This window comes from Bombus affinis, unplaced genomic scaffold (genome assembly GCF_024516045.1).
Source record: "Bombus affinis isolate iyBomAffi1 unplaced genomic scaffold, iyBomAffi1.2 ctg00000078.1, whole genome shotgun sequence".
Taxonomy (NCBI): Eukaryota; Metazoa; Arthropoda; class Insecta; order Hymenoptera; family Apidae; genus Bombus; species Bombus affinis.
In genome coordinates, this window is record NW_026108827.1 from 251,767 (window position 1) to 275,709 (window position 23,943).

General features: G+C 39.3%; 1 long non-coding RNA gene across 1 annotated transcript; it reads right to left on the reverse strand.

Annotated features, from left to right (window-relative positions):
- Positions 1-11,201: 11,201 nt before the first annotated feature.
- On the reverse strand, positions 11,202-18,501 carry LOC126927194 (uncharacterized). The gene is made up of 2 exons (XR_007715275.1): positions 17,841-18,501; positions 11,202-11,828 (listed from the first exon to the last, which is right to left on the reverse strand). It is a non-coding gene; the product is annotated as an uncharacterized LOC126927194 (long non-coding RNA).
- Between the last annotated feature and the right edge of the window lie 5,442 nt (positions 18,502-23,943).

Genomic DNA, 23,943 nt, shown 5'->3' on the forward strand with positions numbered 1-23,943 from the left:
ATGCATCTCTCGATGATCTCCTTAAAGCATTTTTCCCAGATCTTGCTCATGGTTGGGAGTATGCTTATCGGCCGGTACGCGTTAGGGAGACTGGGATCCTTACCCGGTTTCCTTAGCAGTATTACTCTGGCCGTCTTCCAGCAGACTGGGATCCTTCCTGATTCAGTGATGCCGTTGAACGCCCTTGTCACGAGCTCGCTCCTGCGACTCGCTACCAGCTTCGCGATCTCGCCCGGCACGCCATCGACTCCTGCAGCCTTCTTGGTGTTCATTCTTCCGGCGGCATCGACGACATCGCCTTCGTCGATGGCGACGCTGAGGCTAATATCTCCTTCTTCTTCGGTCTCTGCCTCTTCGCGGCCCTCATAATGGGGGGTCCGTGTCCTAAGGTGAATAGCCTCTGTAGGACTGCCTTCACCATGTCAATCGGCATGTCGTTGGTTGGTCCCTTGCTTTTACATTTCTTCATGACCGTGCGATAGGGTTTGCCCCAAGGGTCGCTCTCCAGTATCTTGCAGTATTCTGCCCAGGCTGTTTTTTTGCTGCGGGCGATCTCCTTTTTTAATTGCCTTCGGATCTCCTTGTAGGCGTTGACGAGGGGCTCGGTGTTGCCGGCATTCTTCTTCCTTTCTCTCGTCACCTTTCTGAGCGCTTTGTGCGCCTGCGCTCTCAGTTCCGCGATCATCGGGTTCCACCAGTAGTTCGCGTACTTGCGGCTCTCCGCACAGTTCGACTTCCTTAGCATCCCTTCGCACGTACCTTCGATGCTCTTTTGCAAGGGCTCGGCCCCATCCTCTCCGATAGCCGCGTTGAGGTCCTCCTTCTTCAGTGTGTCGTCGAATCTGCTCAGGAACTCCTCCGGCGACATGTCCTTGGTCACGTACCTGTAGAACTTCGATACGGTTCGGGTCTTCCTCGCCTTAAACCTGTGGAGCACGTACAGATGGTCCGAGGCCGAGTATTTGTCCAAGACCGCGTTTCCGGCGTGTATCTCGCTGACCTTATTGGATACGCTTATTATGTCGGGGAAGCTCGTCTTCCCGTTCATGAAGAAGGTGTACTTTTCCATGAGCCTCAATGGAAACACCCGGTGGCCGCTTAGTGCCTCCATTAAGACTCTCCCTCTCTTGTCTGTGGTCGATCCTCCCCAACAGGTTGACTTTGCGTTGAAGTCTCCGGCCACGACGACCTTGTCGTGTCCTCTAGCAGCGCTCTTCGTCATAGTCGACAGCGTGGCTATGTATTCGGAATATGCTAGCTTATTTATGTTGGGCGAACAGTATCCGCTGAAGCAGAAGACGTCCCCGACGCGAACGCCCACTATCCCGTCGCTCTTGACCTCTGTTGTTTCATCAGGCCGTTTGCCATTGAGGAGTGTGACCCATATCGAGGCGTCTCCTTTGGTGTCATTAAACCAGTGCGGTAGCTGCCTGTTCGGCTCGGAAATTATTATTATATCCGGCCTAAGTTCGATCGCGCATTGGTGCATAATGTCCTGTGCCAGCTTGCATCTGTTGAGGTTTATCTGCAGTATCCTCATTTATTCGCTTTCAAGCGGCTTCTATATTCTGGACAAGCCAGGGATCCGGTTACGTGGTCAAATTTCACTCCTTTCTCCTTGCTGCAGATGGAGCAGCAGGGTGCGTTGGCGCAGGCAGCTATCGTGTGGTCTTTGGCTCCGCACTTCCTGCAAATCTCCTTTCCAGGGCTTATCGCCGTGCATTTGTTCGCGATATGACCGAACATGTGACATCTGTAGCACTTTACCACATTGGGTAGTGCCTTTATCGAGGCTATCGTCAAGCCGGTTCTGATCTTCCGGCTCGCCCCCTCTTTGGCCAGATAGGCTTTCGGCATCGTCACTATTGCCGATTGGGTGCCCCACGGCGCCATTTTTAGGGTCTTTACTTCGACCTCAGTGATGTCGCTTATGCCCAGTTGCATTCCTATCTCCCTGACTAGTTCTTCCTTGCCTACGAGCGGGTCTATATCCCTGATCTCTACGGAGGTCTTGTCGCGCATTGGTAGCGCTCTCACCTTGCCTCTTAGCGCCGTGTTCATATCCACCGCGGTCTTTTTGGCGTTGCTACCTGCTTTCAGCTCGATCAGAATGTCACCTGTTCTGGTCCTCCTAATTCCACAGCTCTCTTTTAGGGTCTCCCTTGCCCCCGTCAAGTCTTTGTAGACCTGGATCCACTCCTTGTCTTGCCCTACTTTGACGAGGATGGCTTCGGGTCTGTTACGTATCCTCTTCGGTCCCTCCGGCCTCTTTGGCTTGTCCAATGCCGCCCTTCCTGCGTTCGCCTTACTGACCACCGTCGGGGTGTCCGTTCTTTTTCCTTTCCTTCCGCGGACAGGGATCCAGTCATCCTTTACATCGCTGTTCGTGCAGTCCGTAGTCGCTTTTGCCGAGCTGTTGCCGTCACAGGCTCCTGCGTAGGAGGCCTCCACGGTCGTTGGTCTCTTTCTCTTGGTGTCGCCCTTCCCCTCGACGGGCGATCTCTCCTTCCTTTTTCCTTCCTTCTCCTCACTCCTCCCCGGAGGGGTGGTCATCCTGGTGGCCGTGACTGTCCTAGCGTTCCTCTTGAGCCACATCTCGTCCAACATCGTGTGGAGCTTGATCGCTTTTTTACTGATAGCGTCCCTCCTTTTCTTGATGTCGGTATCCTTTTTGCTCATGAGGTAGAGTCTGCTACCTATGCATTGGATTTCGCGGAAGACTTCTGTGATGATTTCCGTCATCGCCTTCCATTCGCTCATTTTGATGACGATACTGTCCTCGTCATTGCTTTTGGTCTCGGCCGTTGCTCTGTTCGCCATGGCCTTCCTCCTGAGACATTCCCTTGGTGCCGCCGCTTCGCTGCCGCTGTCCGACATTTCCGCCGGTGTGTCTAGCTCCGAGGTGCTGGCCGCTTCGTCCCTCGTTGCCATCGGCTGGCTCCTGGCCAGGCTTCTCGTTGTCTTGCACGCACTCCCATCCACTGGGGACTTTCTCATATATCTGGTGATCTTGTCATCTTTCGGGATTTGTTCCTTGGCGAATCGGGTCGCCTTTTCGGTGGGTGGTGTCTTATCCTTGAGTGCCTGCATTGGCATCTCGACATCCTCGATGATTCCCGCGATGTCTTCATCAAATTCGAGGTATCTTCTTGTGCTTCTCTTGCACATCTTTTCCTCTGTGACAACTGCGGATGTTTCTTGGTCCCCGGTCGTGTTTACCGAACGAGGGGAGGCCCTGGGATCGACCTTCCCCTCGCCGTTCGTCCAGTCGTTGGGTGACCGTCGGGTTGAGCCTGGGACGCTACTCGAATCCCCGACGGAGCCTGGAAGCTCCGAAACCCCCTGAGCCGTAAGTTTACTTACCTTATAGTACTTGTCCATATTGAATTTGTATCTTTAATATACATATATATATATATATATATATATATATATATATATATATATGTATGTTTGAAATGGATGTCCTTCGACGTAACCGGTCGTCGTATGCTCCCACTGTATCCTTCCGCGTGTATGCGATTCGTGTCCTAAATAACTTGCCGATGTCGTCGTAAAGTCGCCAGTCGTATGACTGATGACCGGATACTAAAACTCGCAGTGTCACTATCACTGTTCGACGCGGGGAGTTTAGACTGGCCCTCCACGGGGGCGCTCTCCACCACTCCTTGGTTACCCAGGTAGCCCGCACGGTGGCGCTTCGGTCTCGCGACCCAAGATGGCCTCCGCTCTGCCCCTAACCTCACTTTTCACACACAGCACTTTCAATCGTTTCTCTCGCTTTTATACCAGCGAGCTCCCCTATTTCTTGTATTCCCACTCATTCCGGAGCACTAGAAACTTCACTTTCGTGCACTTTTCCGCCCGAGTTCTTTAATTTACCCAGATATTTCGGTTATGCCTACGGAGCGACGTGCACGTGTCCGTTCTGCTTGCCGCCATCATGATGATCCCCATTATATTATATTATGTTATTACGATGTTTTTTTTTATTTATTTATTGAAATTCACAATTTGTCCAATTTGGACATTTGGTGGAATTTTTTAACAGTTAAATTAGCATGTTGGTGGCTACCCCCAGAGTGGTACCATCCTCGTGTTTGTTAGGTTATGTCCTTTATAAGGTCTGCTGGGTGCTTCGTTTTTAGTCTTCTGTCCATGTTTATGGTTTTGTATGTTTCCGCAGCTAACCGGTTTGGGCGTGTTGCTATTCTTGATTTGTATTTCTCGGAGTATCTGCTAATTTCTTCCTTGACCGTTGGGATTCCCAGGTCCCTCCGTATATCTTCGTTTCTGACGTACCAAGGTCCGTTTACTATTGTTCTGAGGATTTTAGCCTGTATTACCTCTATTTTGTTTATATGGCTCATTGCTGCCGTCCCCCATAATGGTATTCCGTACGTCCAGATTGGTTCTATGATCGTTTTATATATTTTTAATTTATTTTCTATGCTTAATTTGGATTTTCGGCTTGTTAGCCAATGCATTTGTCTCCTTGTTTTCTGTATTTTTTCTACTATTGATTTGATGTGTAGTTTCCATGTGGGTTGTGTATCTAAGTGGAGTCCTAGGTATTTGACATGCTTTGTTTGCGTTATATGCGTGCCGTTCAATAAAATGTTTGGTGGTATCTTTTTTCGTAGTGTGAATGTAATATGGTTGCATTTATTGGGGTTTGCTTTTATTTGTTTTTCTTGTAGCCAATTTTCTATTTTTATGACATGTTCTTGTAGTATTTTGACTGCCGTTTCTGGGTTAGTATGCCTGACTAGTATAGCTGTGTCGTCCGCGAATGTCAATACTGTGCTGTTGGTAGTTGTTGGTATGTTCGCCGTGTATAATGTGTATAGTATTGGGCCTAGGACGCTTCTTTGTGGTACCCCGGCCTTGATGTCTTTAACTTAAGAATGTGTGTCCTTGATTTTTATTACGAAGGTTCTGCTGCTTAGGTAAGATTTTATTAATTGGTGTATTTGCTCCGGGAATTGTTTCCTAATTGTTTGTAGTAGACTTTCATGGTTAATTTTATCGAATGCTTTCTCTACGTCTATAAAGAGGGCTGTGCAGTATTCCTTGTTTTCTAGTGCTACTATTATTTCGTTTATAAGCCTGTGCATTTGCTCTATCGTGGAGTATTTGTTTCTGAAACCAAATTGGTGATCCGGTATTAGTTTTTTTGTCTCTATTATTGTTTTTATCCGGCAATATATTATTTTTACCAGTATTTCGGAAAATACTGGAAGCAGTGATATTGGTCTGTAAGATGCAGTTTGGTGCGGGTCTTTGCCTCATTTATGTAACATTTTGATCTGTGCTAATTTCCATGGTTTGGGGAAGCATTGAATTCTTAGAATTGCATTGAATATTATTGTCATTAGTCTTATTGCTTTTGGCGGAAGGTTTTTCAAGATTTTACCATTGATTAGTGTATTTTCGAGCTATCGCGGGGAGACGCGATCGTTAGAATACGCGTCAACGGGAGTCGTAAATTCCCGTTACGATTAGAATAATCGACACCACGAATAGTTCGATCCTCGTATTTCGGTTAGGATAATCGGGGTGGTTGATGCGGTATAACACTGGTAGTCACTGAGTTATAATAATGTATATTTCCAACACTTTATACAATCACACAAAGTAGTAACGCCGTTGATTAAGATACAGATAACGAGAGAAGGGTTAGTCTTGGATGAGAAAAGGAGAGCTTTAGGCGCTCTAAGCCCTTGAGAGTTATAGGAACTGTCGGAGTTCTGGATAATGTGAGAGCCTTAGGAGACTCTAGGCCGTGTAGGCACCTTGAGAGTTGTAGGAAACTCTGAGAGATATAGGAACGGTGACAGTTATAGGGAATGCAGGAACTCTCGGCACCGTGAGAAATGATGAAGGAACTCTGAGAGATGCAGGAACGGTGAGAGCTATACGGATTATAGGAACTCTAAGCACCGTGAGAGACGATCAAACTCTGAAGTTTTATTCTAATGTGAATGCGGAGGAAAGCTCGGTATGGGTGTGCGCTTTGAACGAAGAACGCGGATTCGTTGCTTACATTTTCAGTTAGGAAAGTGAGGGCAATGATCCGCGATGCTGATTGGTTATGAGCAATGTTGGGAAGGAAGATAGGAGGAAGAAGCCTCCTACTAACTTGGGTCCTAGGCGACATCGTTTATGGGGAGACTCGGATTTTCCGTTAGGGAGATCTCCGCTTTTTTCGTTAGGCCACTACCTGCTTTCTCCGCAATTCTTAAGAGCACGTAATAAACCCAAGGACTCTTCTAAAAAACCAGCTGAAAACACTTCTGGAATTAGAAAGTCCTTTCTGGCAAACAGATTGACTTAAACCATGTGTGCGAACAATGCAGTTAGAATTTCGACTTTATGGTGGGTCCTTAGGCCTATAGAGGGTTCGATAGACGGCACGTCGACCGTTGGCTGTCACGCCGCGCGGGATGGAGTGCAGATGTGTTGCGCGGCGTAACAATTAGGTCGATTCCTGGCGCTTTATTGTTTTTTGTTTTATCAATTATGTTTCTAATTTCTTGTGCTGATGTTTTAGGTATAGTGTATTCTTTGTCGGTTGTGGTAATAGTGGTTTGTGGATCCTCCTCCGTATGACTTTTGAGGTTGCTGTTGTTGATAATGTGTGGTGTGAATGTGTTGCAGAGGTGGTTGGAGAATTCTTCAGCTTGTTCTTCGTTGCTTCTTACCCATGTGTTATCTGCTTTTCTGATTGCTGGGACGGGTATTATTTGCTTCCTTATTTATTTCGTGGCTTTCCATAGTGAATAGTTGGTGTTCTCGTGTGTGGAGAGTGTCCCTATGAACTTTGCGAATTCGTTATCGTTGTGCTCCTTTATTTTGTTTTTTATTTCCTTTGCAAGTTTGTTTAAGTGTTTTTTGTTTTCTCGAGTTCTGTATTTTTGTCATTTTGCTTTTGCTTTTCTTTTTTCTCTGATTTTGTCGAGTATTTCTTGCGGGATTGCTATTGTTTGTCTGCTGGTTGATTCGGGTGTAGTCGTTGTCCTTGCTGCTTCTTGAACAGTTGCTGTCAATGTTGCTACTGCCTGTTCTATGTATTCCGGAGTTTTCAACGGGATGTTGCAGTTTATTTTGCGTTCTATTATTTCTTTGAAAGTTTGCCATTTGGTGGTTTTATTGCATAGTGTTTCTGGTTTGCTATAGTGTATTGGTTTGTTTCTGTATTCAATTATTATGGGTGTATGATCGGAGCTGAGCTCGAGGTTGGGTGTTATTTTTAGTTTATTTGTGTTTAGTCCCCTTGTAACTGCAAAGTCCAGAAGATCTGGTTTTTTGTTCAGGTCAGTCGGCCAATGTGTCGGTGTTCCTGTGGATAATATATTGAGGTTATTATTTCTAATGTATTTTTCCAGTGTTGTGCCTCGAGGTATAATGTTTCTTGACCCCCATAGCGTGTGCTTTGAGTTGTAGTCTCCCGCTGCGATGTACTTGTCCCCTAGGTCCTGGAAGTATTCTTCCCACATTTGTGATGTTATTTTGTGTCGCGGATGCACTGCTGACAACTGGAAGTAGTTGCTGCTAGTTTGAACTGTAACAGTGGTTCCTTGTAAATATTCTTTGTTAACTTGGCTGTGTAGATAATGTTTGATATCGTTTCTGACTATCACTGCTGTCCCTCCGTGAGCTTTTCCTGAGGGGTGTTTGGTATCATATATGGTGTAGTATGGTATTTTCAAGTAGCTTTTTGTAGTGAAGTGTGTTTCTGAGACAAGTAGTTTGTCTATATTGTTACTGTATATGAATGTTTTAATTTCGAGGACCCGTTGTTGTAGGCCGTTTGAGTTCCAGGCTGCTATTTGTAGAGTGTCCGTTTTTTATTCTTTGCTTAGCACGTTTGTAATTAGTTGTAGCATGACTGTGATTTGTTGGGTTTGCTGTCTGAGTACTGCGTTTTGTTCGCTTATCATTCTGGATTACGATGTTATCTAATTAATTGTTGTCTATTTGTTTTGATACTTATATTAACCATTATTTATAACATAATATACTAAATACAATTAGTATACACAATTAGTATAAGGATTAGTATAAGAAATTTTAAACAGCTTTTTTCAAAAGAACGAATCATTTACGATCCAGGGGTTTTCTGAAACTTTCGTTTCTCGTGATAAGTACTTTATGATGCAATAAAAAATTTTGTCTGAAAATTATACTCAAGATCAATTTCATGATCCATTTTCTCTAACAGATCTCCATCTTCCACAGCTACAACAAATAATTTTTTGACACTCTATACATTTAACATCGATTATAATTCTGATAATTGAAACACCGAACATCAATGTGTTTATTCACTACGCCAACACAGATAACAATTAACATTGATATATAATATATGTCGGAGATGAAAGAACACCGGAACCCCTCCTTGGATTCGCGGGAATACCGTAACGTTGTAACTTAGATTAAACAAATGCCGCTCCGATTATTCGAGATTTATGATCATGAGCTTGGGCTCGAGGCGACAATCAATCGCCGAACGTAGCCGCGGTCAAAGGGATGAACGTTTTATCTAACAAAGGCACAGAGTAACTCTATACCTCTCCTTAAAAGAAATAGTCGTAGCGACACGTGGCAGTAAATACTTCAATAGTTTCTATCCCGCGGCCCGCCACACGCAGATTTTGTCCTCCGGGTAAGATGATCGCCGGATGTCGACATGCCTTTGTAGTGTATGTTTAGCTAACGTGAGGACCCGTTATAGATCTTAAGATTTAGTCAAGCGAAGTCCTTCAAATAGACTTTGTTGCAACTATGGGAAGATAGGAGAAACCTATCTTCCACGATGCCCCCCGTCAACAACCTCCCCTCAAGGGCGGCCAGCATCTCTTTCAAAACGCCGATATGGAGATCGACAAATTAGCAACAGCGCTAATTTCCCTCACCTTTGGAACGAAAGCTTTCGTTGACGAATCCGGGGATCTCATGTCCTTAGACACACCCATTATAGTTTTCCTGGACGGCATCATCGAGACGGAGATTCTTTCTTTCGTACGATCTCATCGACGAGTGACAGTACCACCTTACAACCAGTGAATACCTCACATCTAGTTAACAAAGAGTTAGACTTGAACTGTGCGAGAACATACGTTTATCATCCCGTGACCGCGGATTCGTTTCGAACCTAAGATCATTATCACTAGTGCTACGAGTGCCTAATCTTGTTGATAAGCCTGTGCTAGTAAACTCTTTATTGTATCACGGCAATGGCTAATTGTAATGAGAATTCATCAAACGCCCCTCTCCATAATCCTGACCCTAATCCGACATATATATTTGACGATATATATCTGAAAGAATAGAAATTTCATTTAATCGACTATATGACCATACTCGGTTAAGTACCAACAACGACTATCTATCAACCTTATCTTACTTCCTCAAAGGTATAGAAAGACTTTAAAAATATCAGCCATGTGATTTGGTCCTTTAAAATTTGGAAGTAATATAACGATAAAATACCATCAAAACCTTTAAATTTCCAATATTCAAGAGAAACTTGAAATCTCGTTTATTTACTCAGCAACAAAATCTTATTTACCTTCAGAGAACCTATACAATTTTTTCACAGCTCAATATCTCTCCTTTAAACAAAACATCAAAGTATGTTATTCCTAACTTCAATGGGCTCAACTCAATTTTTTGATCAATTTCTCTCGTCCTATACGCTCGTTTCAAAGCTTATAATACCATCTACACCTTTGTCTTGTGTTCCATCCATGGTTCCTATGCATGCAATTTTATTATTATCGTTCCAAAGGATCTTCGCATTTCTGTTTCGCTCGTGATAGGTATTCACATCTGTTTTATCGTGCTGTTTCATCTTCTGGGAACGATATGGTCGGAAATGTTATGATGTTGAATACGCACAGGTCGTTAAACGAGAATTAATTCAAGATAGATTCAAACGGAGTTAATTAAGTGATCCCAATTCCACCGCCTTGGAGGCTGAACGCGTTTTCCTTCCGAACGGTTCGCTCGTGTCGAGTGATGCAAATTTCAGCAAGTGTTTCACCTACGTGTTTACTATTAAATTTATTTCTTATCTATCTATATCTTATCTTATGAGAGTTTCGCCTGGTCTTAATTGGTTCTGTTGATTCTTATCGTTGTGAAAAGTCGATTCGCTATATATCTTTTGTATAGAGAACTATTATGTGATGTAAGAGTGTAATGTTGTAATATTTGTGATCCTTACTGTATTAATTTTGTCACTGAGCCGTTCTTTGGTTCGTTGAGCAGTTCATGTTCCCTACTTGTTTCGCTTGGGACTTTCATAATTTTCGTAATTACAATAAAAGGTTTAATTTGTAATAAGTTAAAGATTTGGTCCCTTGCTTTATGATGTACGAGAACCTTTGAACTAACAACTTTGAAGTGACAATTGAACGAGAACTGACAAGCTTTCATTTCAATCTATATTTAAGATATTTAATATTTAATCGGTTTTCGTGACACCGAATAAATAATAAATAATAAATTTGAAGGGAAAAAAACAAGAGATTAAGAAAAAATTCTGAAAGAGACACAAATCGGTAGTATTATATTATATTACTTTGCGAATTACTTTTCAAGCATAAAAATAGTTTGACGGTCACTTGTAGTTCCTTCCTTGCCATTTCATTTATTAAATTCGTTTAATTTCGTAAACAAAATAGCCACTCGTGGCGAGTTTCGTGTTTAAAATAGAATTTTGTCATACAGGCTGGTTGGTAATTGATAGTACAGGCGGAAAATTGGTGATTCTACTCGAAAAAAGAAGTCGAAAATATAGAATAAAAATTTTTCGTTTGAGACTTTATTTTCGAGAAAATCGACTTTGAATTTTTGATCGGTATGCCTGCAACGCGTTGCAACATATTGGAACGGTTTATCAACATAACGTCAATCGAAACACAATCTACAATAAAATCCGTTATAACGAAACGTGATAAAGTGCACGCGTACCGAGCGAAAATTCAAAGTCGATTTTCTCGAAAACAAAGCCTCAAATGAAAAATTTGTATATTTTCGACTTCTTTTTTTTACCAGTTACCAACCACCCTGTATATCCAACAGCTCACTTTTTCTTTGTAAATATTATTAATAATTTTATCAATTTTTTATATTTCCATCTTTCATACAAGTGACAATGAATCATAAAAGTTTCATAGAAATCACAAAGATTAGGGGATAAGTATACCACTATATTTTCATATATGTATATGTATGTATATTCCCAAATTACATGATAGAATATGAATAATATTGAACAAAATATAATCAAGTATACAGTACCATGGAAATACAACAGATTACAATTTTCTACCTGTCACCGATTCATCGTCATCTCCTTTCATTCTTTTGACATATATAAAAACAAATTAACCCGTCTGAAATAATCATACCTCGCTCTTTGAATACAAAGATCTATTCAAATGAAATAAAGGGGAAGAAAATAAGAATAAATATAATTACTCAGGTATAATCTTCTCAAGGTATAATTATTCAGTTACAAATGATTCTTCGTTAACACACTACATTGTACACTACTTCTTTTCCCGGTGGCTGAAGCTAATCGTCGACGTTTATAAGGTACGAATTTTGTCAACGGCGCCATCGGAATCTTTATTGAGAAATTAAAATATTACAATTGTCATCACTAAGCTCAGCGTCCACAATACACTATGTTTTTCAAGTTTAGGTGAACCATCGACGATAACCACATCAGATCCGGACCAATACTCAGTGCCAACCTCATCCAGGCATTCGAACTCGCAACATCGGCGTCCAACGCGGAATCTCTTGCAGCTCTGTAATAAGAAGAAATCGATTAATTGTACGGATCAATCGTCACTAGACTACTCGAAAATCCAGGTCATTCAAAGAATAAAAGAAGAAAGAATTGCTCCAATTCCACCATTGCTTCAGCAAAACTAGTATTTGAGAACGATTGGTCAAATATATTATAACACTAAACGTACATTTCGGGAAGAATAATTTGTGCTATGAAACAGAATACGATAAAGTTCAAAGGTTACATCGATTTTCAAAATTTTATAAATTCAGGTGTATGACAGTATCAGTCAGCTCTTTTTCTGTCCCCAAGCGCCAAAATTCATTCCGACTACCATTTTATGTATTTTACAGAAGTAAGCCTTCATTCATCTCCCATTCCATCCACCAACATGCTCTCGACGTATTCTCTTCTAAGTAAAATATTGATGTTGAGCCAGACATCCTACTGAATAATCTTTTCAGTGTTACTATAAGGTATTTAAAACCAGGGTTAGTGCTTATACGTTAGATGTAATACTTGGCATGAAACCTGCTTATATTGATATTAAACTTATGCATAGTAGGATGTTGGACCATTGTCAAAATGAAATTACAATACACACAGTTTCACCGTGGAAAAGTGGATCTTTCTAGCATGTCTACGCAAATGATGGTTGGAGGGGCGAGGGGGAGGGGGAACTGTACATGCGCCAAACACCGTTACGTTCGTAATTTTTCACACAAATTTACAACTGTAGGGAAAAAATTATCTCTGATGTTTCAGATTTTAGAAATTGACAATATCGCAGAACGGAATGCTGTGTTCTAGATATTCTATTTTTGTTACGAAAGTGGTACAAACGAAGTCCACTTAAGAATAGTACAACAAAATCGGTTGAGGTTAGGTTATCATGCAGATATCGCGGCTTTTGCTTTGGAAAGCACGCAACTGCTAGTCTCGTCGTCCCTTGTAAACGAGAGAAAGATATTGTAATTGGTCGGGATTAACATAAAACTCGTCGCATGCGATCAGATGGCCTGAATGTTTAATAAACGAGAGTAGAGTGCGTGCTACGTGGTTCTAGCAGTTTAGGCGGAAACTAATTATTGTAACCGGAGCCGAGATATGTAGCGATATTACTTTCCTCGACAAAGCGTATAAGGTGAGGAGAGAATCGCGATAAAGTAGAACAAGAGACAGGAATTCTTTACGTAAAGCAGATCTGTCAACTAGATAGAGATCCTACAGCTATAACTACAGTGAATCCGTACTCTGGCGAATTGTCGTTTCACAAATAAAGCTTCTGAAAAACGGAATTCCTACAATATAACTGCTGTTGTAAGAATCTACATATCTGATTTTGCTGCCGTATTTGTCAGAACGTTTGTTTATCAAAAAAACGCATCCTCTGTAATCCTCAGTAGCTTAACAAGGCACAGTTAATAAAAGAGATAGAGCGTTAAACGGTGACGATTTAATCACTGTTAAATAGATATTGGTCTCTTTAGTTAAAATGCCCTATGATTTATTTGCATCATTTTTTTTTCATGCAATTTAAAATATTTAAATAAACAATATTTATCAAATATTTAAATATTTAAAGAAACAGTAGTCCATACAATATAATTTTATTTGATGGTTATTTGATATTTAATATTTTGGTTTACATACAAAATTGAAATTATACTTTGCTTGAGGACAAAAATTCTAATTGCATTCCTAACATATACCAATAATTATTGATCAAAATAGAAAGAACTGCAAGACTAGGAAGATTACTTAGCATCTTATATAGCCTGGCAAGGCTCGAACGTTTTATCTTCCTGTAGATTTTCTTTGCTTTTAGACTTTCCTTCCATTTCTCTGAATTGGTGTCTTCTGTACACTATTTATAAAAGAAGAATAAATTACATGTTACATCCAAGTTACCAATCCAAATAATTTTAAGTAAGAAAAGAGATCTAATGCAGCAGTTTCCACTTAAATATAGATCCGACGATTATTTACGAACAAATAGTATAAATCTTTTAGCAATATGAAATTCGCAATATTTATTCAAATATTTATGTAGTACCGGGGCCAGAAGGCCTAAGGTATCGGCCGAACTGTAAACAATGTACCGTTGGGTCCTTTAAGTGGACAGTTTACGTGAAAAGGCTGCGTGACCTTGATCACGGGGGTTTCGGGATACCTGTTCCGAAGAACGGGAAAAGGTAGAGTGGGCAGAGCGTGTGGAGCGTGCGGAGTGGACAGAGTTTTTGATTGGGAAGCAGAAAGCTGCATGCGAGAATAGAACGACCCATTTGGATACTACATTTATATTTATAGTACGCCATTAGCAAAGAAGACATGTTTGCGTGCGTTATCGATTTTACGCTTTTGCCACGCAAACATGGAAATTGCGATTCAAAATTGAATTTGCACTGGAAACGGTTGACGTTCCCGACTTCACGTGCCCGAAGTGAACGGACAGAAGGATTGAGCTGGAGAACGCTCTTGGCGAGAACATAGACGTGGACAATCTGATCGCCACGGTGACCGCCAAGAACGAGAGCTGAGATAAATTCAGGCAATTTCGCAAGACCGTCATGTCTCACAGGAGGGTGACAGCGAAGGCCTTGATGGAAGCAAGGAGGAGAACGAGAGCAACAACAACTACGCGGAGCAGTGAAGGCAGAGATACAAGACAACAAAGAACCACAGAAGGAGATCAGCCCAGTATTCTGAACTAGCTGAGAAGATGACGAGAGCAATACAGAATATACAGAATAACTGCCTGAAGAAGAAGATACAACGGGGCATGAAAGGACAACCCTGATGACTGCCGACAGGTTTTACCGGGGTTGTCTGTCCTCGAAGCAAAGGAAAAAGGAGGAGGGGTTTTTAGTGGGTATGGCAACAACATCGGCCCGAGTCCCACATAACCCAGTGATGCGGATCACTGGGTATGCGTAACAGCATTTTTCCCTCCTCACGCAAAAAAGAAAAAAAAACTATACACTCTATCAATTTTAAGTTGATAATTTCGTTATTATATAATTTTTCTTAGTCTAAACTGAATCCAGGGAGAAGAACTTTCATCCAATTACATACTTCATTAATTCATGAATTATATTCGTTACCGTACGTACAAAAAGAAAGTTGACTGATATAAAAATTCAAAGGATAGAATTTCTAAGCTCGCGATTGGAAACAGATTCAGTTCAATGGTTTAATTTGCCATTTAATTGAATTCTCTGGCAATTTCAGCGAACTGTGGGCTTTAAAAGTGTCCCGCATTCAAACGCAAGACTTCTCCTCCACCTTTCCCTTTCTTTCAATTCCAACCTCAAGTAATTGACCAATTAATTCGAAGATATATTTACATGCTTGCAAGGGATTCAAACAACTTCGTTGCGTTAAATTCGCAATTATAACCAACACGAATGTCTCAATCAATGTGCAGCTCGAAACAAATAAAAGATAATTAACTTTTCAATATAACGATTGATATGTTTGATGAAGAAAAATGTATGAATTTTTAAAAACGTCTCCTAGTACATTTAGCATTTTTATAGTAAAAACTTAGAACACACACGCACACATATACTATTCCATGAAATGATTTACACAGCTATGAGTCTAATCCTATCATATTATAAAGGGATGGACGAACTTTTCCTAATAAATATAACTTTATACAAAATCTTGTTTAAAAAAATTAGTTTTTTATTCTCATTAAATTAATTTAATATCAGAATATATAATTTTAGTCGTTATCAAAATTTTATGTCAAATGCGTTCATAGATACATATATAAATATGTCGGGTTGACGTTAAGATTTGAGTTAGGGTTAAGGGCGTGAAACGAATCCCTATTGGCGCTAGACGTGATCATTATGCAATAGAGGAGATATTTACTAGTGCAAATATGACTATGATGAAATTGGACAAGTAATCGCGATAATTAGATACTCGAGAAGCTAATGACAATGATCCTAGGCTCACTAACGAATCCGCGGTCAAGGGGATGACGAACTCTACTTTTCTTCAACGTCTAAGTTGTACTCAATGTTAATGCATGGGGCAATCACTACGTATCTGAGAGTTACTTGAATCGTCTTTGAGATCGTACGGGAGAGTGGTTCTCCATCACGGTAACGCTGTCGAGGAAAACCATGATGGGTGTGCCTAAGGGCACGAAATCATCGGATTCGTGGAGAAAAGCCTTCATTCGGAAAGTGAGGGAAATTGGCGTTACTGTTAATTGGCCAATTTCCATGTTGGTGGTTAGGGAAGCGTGCTAACCGCCCTTAAGAGAGAGTTCGAGAAGAGGAAGCGTCGTTCGTGAGAAAAATAGATTTCTCCTATTTTCTCGTAGTTGGGACGAGGACTGTTTGTCGGTTTGAAGGACTTTAGTTAAACAAATCTTAAGATTTATAGCGGGTCCTCGGGCTAGCTGAACATGTACTGTGGAGACGCGTCGACATCTGGTAATCATCTTACTCAAAGAATAGAGTCTGCGTGTGGCGAGCCACGGGACAGAAATCGTTGAAATGCTTACGGTCGTGCCCCGTCCTAAGTATTTCTTTTAAGGAGAGCTATAGAGTTACTTCATGCCTTTGTTAGACAAAACGTTCATCCCTTGACCGCGACTACGTTCGGCGACTGGTTGTCGCCTCGAGCCCGAGCTCACTATCATAAATCTCAAATAAGTACAGTCGAATTGAATGACAACAGTTTCTTAATTCGGCTATGGTGAAATCTAAATTACAGTACTAGGGGTCTTCCCAAAGTTCCGAAGGGAAGGTTCCGGTGTTCTTTCATCTCCGACAAATAAATGTCTAATCCTATGTATTTATTTCAACTGAAATCTTAACTTAAATATTTATGAACAATATTCTGACGAATATGCAATGAAAGATAAAAACAAGTTTATTTTTCCTATAGAATGTCTCATGCTTCTTACTCATTTTATGTTTCTCGTTGTCAGTGCGTAACTACTTATCAGCCGCATGAATGCTAAGTTTTACTACTGAGAAACGAAGAGACATATAGATGCAAATATACGCTACCTCGCGTGAAAAAACATCAGATACATTAACCAGAAGGAATATCCGATACATATAAAATTCATAGCGTAGTTATTTATACATACGGAATATTTCTTTCTGTATGAAATATTCTTTCTTCTGAATTCTTATTATAAATGTATGTCCATTTCCTACCTTAAAATGTCTCTCCTTTGAAAAACTCCATTTAAATATAACGATCAACAAAATATTACCAATAAAAATATTAAAACGAGATGCTGAAAGAACCTTTTAATGAAGTACAAATGATTATTTCAACTTTAATTCTGTTAAATTTGAATTGAATCATTTATAAACCGAACAGGTGTATAAAATTTTATTGCGTAAAAATCATGAAGCTGAAAATTAGGAACGAATAACGAATGGGTAACCTAGTTTCATTAAAAGGTACGTGTACGCCGATCCGCGTAACAACTTCGACACTCCAATTATTATAAAGCATGTATCCTTCAGAGATTTTTTGCGCGAACGCAAGATACCTTTTACACGTGCAACTGAATAAGTGGAACGTGATTTTCAATATTTCTTCTTGTAGAACTTGTAGCAACGTAACTGTTTCACGAATATTTTCCCTGACACTTTTACAACGATGCGTAGAAATCTCCTTTTCTAATTAATAATTTCAGCATTTCTCTGAACAGTTTCGTTGCGATTAAAAAATATACAAAGCTTACGACGTGCTTGTTTAAAAATATTTATATGGAACAAGATTTCGAATTTGTCGCATCAATCGCGATCTCAGCAGGTGTAAATTAATTCGTTCTAATGAACGAATAAATTAAACGGCTCGTGACAAAAATTATCCCTGTCCATGTTTGTCTTTCTAAAACTAATTCAAGGCGAGTTAAATGAATCGCTGTGTACCCTATTCGCGCAGCATGTGTTTTAACGACCAGCATGCAAGCGTTAACGGTGTACTTTAGTTTCGCATGGTTGTGCTAAGCTGGTTGCTTTTAGAATGAGCATATACTTACAAAAGGAGGTGAACAGAAGATAGCCTTGCACCATTTTGGCTCCGAATGGTAGCAGACGCAAAGGCTGCAAACCGAAGGTCCCGGCACATACAGCAGCCCATTTGAGATAACTTGTCCTTCGAAATCAGTACAGTTTTCTTCTAAAGCCACTGAAAACGATTACCAACGTCAATATCTTTGCCCCTCGACAATCGTACGCGCAGTTACGCTAACCGTTTTAACACCACGCAGCGTGATCGCTCAATTCGCGTACCGTGGTAAATTGTGCCACGACGTATGGTCACGATCATTAATTCGCAACGCGCTCAAGCGTGCTCGTCGTGAGTCATATCAGAGTTTCCTCTCGTAATTACTTGTTTTTCAAATAATCATAAACCAAATAAAAAAAACCAATATAAAAAATTACCTCTTGAATCGGAAAACCAAATACTGCATTATAGAATGTTATCGCGCAAACGAAACGCAGAGCATAAATATTTCGCAAACTTTTGAGTGTTTGTTGTAACGCTTCCAGTATAACCGATGAAATGAAGCGCGAGCACGTCGAACGGTATATTTCGATGAAAAAAAACAGGATGAAAAAGGGCAGCGCGATCGCGTCGATCGGTACTCCTCGCAAATAAATAAACGAAGCTCTATCGCGCTGCATAGCACAAACCGATACGGAGTATTGAAACATCCGACACTAAAACGGTTAATAACATTACGAAAACAACCGTACCAGGAAATTTTTGTCGAACGGATCCGCATTGCGGCTATCACGATGCTTCTTCGTTGCATCGATGCTTCGTCGATGAGATTAAAGCACCGTTGAATTAAAGCACCGAGAACCGACACGCGTCCTCAAGAACTACGAAGGTTCTACTCGAACGAATGAAAACTTTTCTCGAGCCCGGTGTGTATATACAAGACGTGCGAATTTAAAGTTCAGATTGTATTAATTGAAATAATTGGTTGGTTTGATCAAATTAATCGTTTTAAGCAAATCGTTTTGAGTCCAATTACCGGATGTCATCGATGCTACGCTGAAATGACGAAGGTCATCCAAGTAATTGATGTCCACTGTAATTATTTGTTAATCGCGCGTGGAATCGGAACGATTCGACCTCGTTCCAACGCGAATCGTTACTAAGGCAGAGACGGCAATTAATAATTGTCGCGTCATTTGTTCGATCGTGTTCACAAATTGAAATACAGCTGAGTGGCGGAAACCATTTATAACACGTCCCGTACCGCGTAGGTCGTATACATATCTCAGGATGAATTTTTCGTACTTCGCCGCATATATTCTCCATGTCAGACATACCATAAAATATTTCGTGCAATCGCGTATTCCTGTCTAATGTCAGGAATTCTCTTTCCATAGGTCTGCGTTTTCCATATTATCTATTTTGCTTATCAGTAAACATTCTTACAATTTGTGATTAATACTGTACGTACAAGAACGTTAAGTTTTTGACGTTGTAATATTTCACATGAAATAATAATGGCTGTATATCGACTAACTTATTAATTAATTAAATTCGTGTATATCAAGTTTCCTATCATTTAATACTTTCGTGTAACTACAGAGATTTGATACTATGAAATGAAATATAAAACTTGGTAAAAAACGCGCTTCGTTAGGAAATGAGGGTAATGATGCAAATATTTTTTGTAGCCATTATATAGAATTTCGATGGTATAATTAATCAGTATCAACTTACCAGCCCCTGACGGGACGAAAGTGACGAAAATAATTTGCAAACAGATGAGGATTGCAAGTATTTTCGAGTCCTTCATGGTTGTAAAAAATCAGGTAATGTTGTCGCTGTAGAATATGGGAAAATCAGGCGTTTCAATATCAGTTGTGCGGGCACTGGAGTGCGTAGACCAGAAATATCTGCGACAAAAATCAGAATACATTTGTTTTCACATGATTCGATCAATTTTGTGTAGGACTAAGCTGATTGAACCTAACACGGGATAATTGTCCAACTTACGACCTTAACAAGCCCGCTTGATTCTCTATAAGTGCTTGAAATTGATGCTTGTATTCTTTCCAGATTAACAAGCTTTGCCCCCCCCCAACCCCCTCCCTCTCTATTTCCTTAGATCGAGTTAGACTGCCACAACATATTATCTTTCTTCTTTTCTTTTCTTTTTTTTCGATCTTTTAAAGCCTTAAATCGCTGGTTATTATAGTGTATACATTCAATTACTCTGTAAGTCGTAAGTACATGTTTTACGTTATTTTTTATTTTCCAGCTAAATTCCACAAAAACAAGAAATATACTTCCAACGTGTTTTCACGTGTCTCTAGCAAAGATCTCGAAAACAAGTTGCGGCGCAATTTAAAACGACAAATAGCACCGTGTGTCTCGTTGTGGCAACGCACGCTTCGTCAGCTTTTTAAAAGCGCTCTCTGTCTGCTTTTTTCTCCCTTCACCGCCTATTCGTTTTTTCTTAACGAGTGAAACCGTTTTTACGAGGACGGGAGCACAGAAATGACGTACTGGCAATTCTGTTTCGTGATGACACAACCAGCCCGGTTTCAGTGAATTAAACCTGGCCCCAAGCTTCCAATTATCTCTCCCTTCCTTTCCTTTATTTTTCCCTTCTATATCGAGTTTCAGGTTTTCTAAATTTCCATTAAAATCAACTATGGCTTTTCTCTATTTTATATGTTAGCCGATGATTCATGGCAAAAGCGTCGGCTGTAAAAATATTTGGAGTTGCAACAGCAGCAAGTGTGTTTTCTCAAACAGAAAATATTGGAAGCGTACTCGTTGGCAAAACAGTTCACGGATAGTTCGTCCTCTGCTTGTTATTTGTTTCAATACCGTTAGCAAATAAATTCATGAAACATAGTGGTATCGCATAAATTGAAAATAAAAGCTTTGCGTATACTTGGGAGTTGAACTTTGGCTATTATACGCATGTTATATATATATATAGAAGATTGCTTAGAATTTGGAGCTTAATAACATATCTCAAAGTCATTGACATTAAAGAAGGTGAACCTTACTTACCAAATTTCCTTCCGTCAAATGATACATAAAAATTGAAAAAAATAATATACATAGTTTTGACTTTCTTCCGCATTATAATTTGAATCACTCGATTTATTCGACTAAAGATAATCAAGCAATAACCTCACTTTACACGTATTCTCATCACGTGAAATAGATCACATCAGGGATTTTCAAAAGTCGATGGAATATTAATAGCGATTAATTATTTATGGATGTATTCTGCACGGTTAAAGCAATCGCCTAGTGAATTATCGAGTTCCAGGAATATGAGCGGTAAACAGGATTGCAGCTATAAATGACTCTCTAACGTGTATATTAGAGATGAATTTGATCATTTATCCTCATAATATGAAATACGCTTTTAAGTGGAAATCATAATTAACAATTTCTGACAGCGAAAAGTAAATAAATCGATACGTTTAAATCAATATTAGAATTTCTTAATATTTTTATCAAATATTTTTATCAAATATTTTAACATCGTAGAAGTGTCGTTGGAGAGAAATATTAGGTTGTTCCAAAAGTTTCTTTCGGTTTATAAAGAAATGATAGATGTACGATATTTTTTGCATTATATTATTTTATTCAATTATGTGCGATCCACCTTTCTCCAATTTAATATAAAATAACATAAAACAAAAAGTGCTGTGTATCTATCATTTCTCTATAAAACGAAAGAAAATTTTGCGAAAATATAATAGAAATTTAGCTTTAACACAATATAAAAATGGATTGTTATGCCCCTAGGAGATAAGAACAATATGATTAATATTAATAATGAATACGTTAACGTAACGAAAAGCAGCTTTTGCAGAAGGCTATAACCTGAAAATGTTTACTAAAGAATGATAACATGAATTTTCTTAAGTACCCCATTTGATACTTAATCTGCTTTGTAAATACTGTACGTCCTAACTTTGAAAGAATGCAATTTTAGCCAGAATGTTTCAAATTACCTAGCCGTATTGTTTCCTTGTAATGTAATTTATATTTACATTATCTCGCGTAATTCTTTCCACTTTATTGACTTCTAAACGTTAATGTAATATAATTTTTATAATATAATTTTAATCGAAGTTATTTAAAATTTGTAGTATCTCATCCCTACTAGAATAATATTAACAAATGTGCAGAGCTCAAGTTGAATAACACCGGCTCAGATAAATGATCATCAAACTTACTTTTGTTATCGTCGATGTCAGTGATTTTGAACCAGCCAACGTCCATGGCAATCAATATTATTTAGCCGGTCTTAACGCAATGTAAAAAGCAAAAAAAAGAGGAAGGAAGGAACAGGGAAGCAAAGAGATAAAACGAATTTTTCATTTTCTCGAAACTAGATCGAGTTTCAAGCTGCTCGTAAAAGAGTCTGTAGCCAATCCGACTAAATTCGACGAACCGCGCTTGAAAATTCCCAGAGAACTGTGATAACCATCGAAATCTGTACAATTTGTCGATTCATCGCTTGATTAAAAAATGGAACAAAATGAGGCTGATCAGCCGGCCTTTGAACTTCTAATGATCCCTATCGTTATACCCTAGGTTGAATGCTACGATATAAGCCGAAACAGCTATAAGTAGGGTTCACGTCATTGCCGCCATCTATTATTCACGCGTTACACATTCGCCAGACGCGTCTAACGGTTGACATTGTTTTCTATCCTCAGTTCCAACGCAATTACGTTGCTACGTGCAATCAAGTCTCGAGTGAAGCTAATGATAAGTTGTTGTTCGATCCTACACAATTACTAAAATTATTCAAATTAAACTAATTTAGTCTAAAAAAACAAGTAATTTCGTTATATATTTCCTTTCATAATAAGCCATGGTTGGAATATAGTAGCTGACGAAAATATTCGTATATTTGTAGAAACATTTTAGGGCTGTATTATGCATAACGGCACTATAGAATTAATACTGTAGCAGAATTCTACTATCATGGTTATGCTGGTAATATTCGAAACAAATCTGAAAATCTATGTAGATGTTGTAAGATATTCAGTACGAGTACTGTGCATTACTGGTATGTACATAATCACGACGAGATAAGGAAGGTACTGTTCTCTATTGCTCATCGCTACCCGTTGCTAGTAGCAACGTACTATGCATATATATCTCGTAAAGATTTTAAATGTAGCCAACGAGACCATTTTTAATATTTGACTATCGTGACCCATTACAGTTTCATCACTTTCGATTAATTGAACACGACCCGCACCTTAAGACTAAAATACACAATATAAGTATGGCACAGAAAATCTTTTAAAATTTACGGACGACTATTTATGGTATTTAAAGGCAGCAAAGATAATAATTAGCTGCGGATTTTCCTCGAATCGTAGCATACAATATGGAATCTGATTATTAAAAATTACAGTGGAAATACAGTGGATTTCCATAAGATATTCGTGCTTGTGGCATTTTGGAAATAAATTCTTAACCCAAATGGACGACCTCGATACTCGAGAAATTTTGTGAAGCTGACGTCAATGGCGATATGTACTGTTGTTGTGCTATCATTTCATAGTAAGCTGTATTGATTGCACTTCTATTCACGGAATTGATTTATTCCACACAAAAGTTGACAACAATAATCGAAAAAAGAAAAATATATTACCGCCTTTCACATCAGCATACACAAGCACATAGGATTTCACACGAATATACACACTTGTAAATTCGACGAAACGATCAAATTTAATTATTTTTCGATTTTTCGGGCATCAAGTACTACATCAAACGTTACACATCAAACGTTAAAATACGGCGAGCATACAAAATGTACAAACCACTCTAAATTAATTAACTTTGAACGTTATTGATTAATTAAAACAAACCACTGTTGCGTTGAGTTTTACATTTTAAAAAGTTGTTATCCGTTTTTGCTTTGTTTAAAACTAAAAACAGGACTACGTTCATTGTAAGTCGTAAATATCCCTTTTATTTATTTAAACAAACAGATATTTAAACAAACAATTTATAAATATATAATTTATTTACGTATATTTGTAATATCTGTTTTATAAATTTGTACAACCATTTATCCATTTATCTATTTTATTTGCATATAATTTTTATAGACTTTTTTT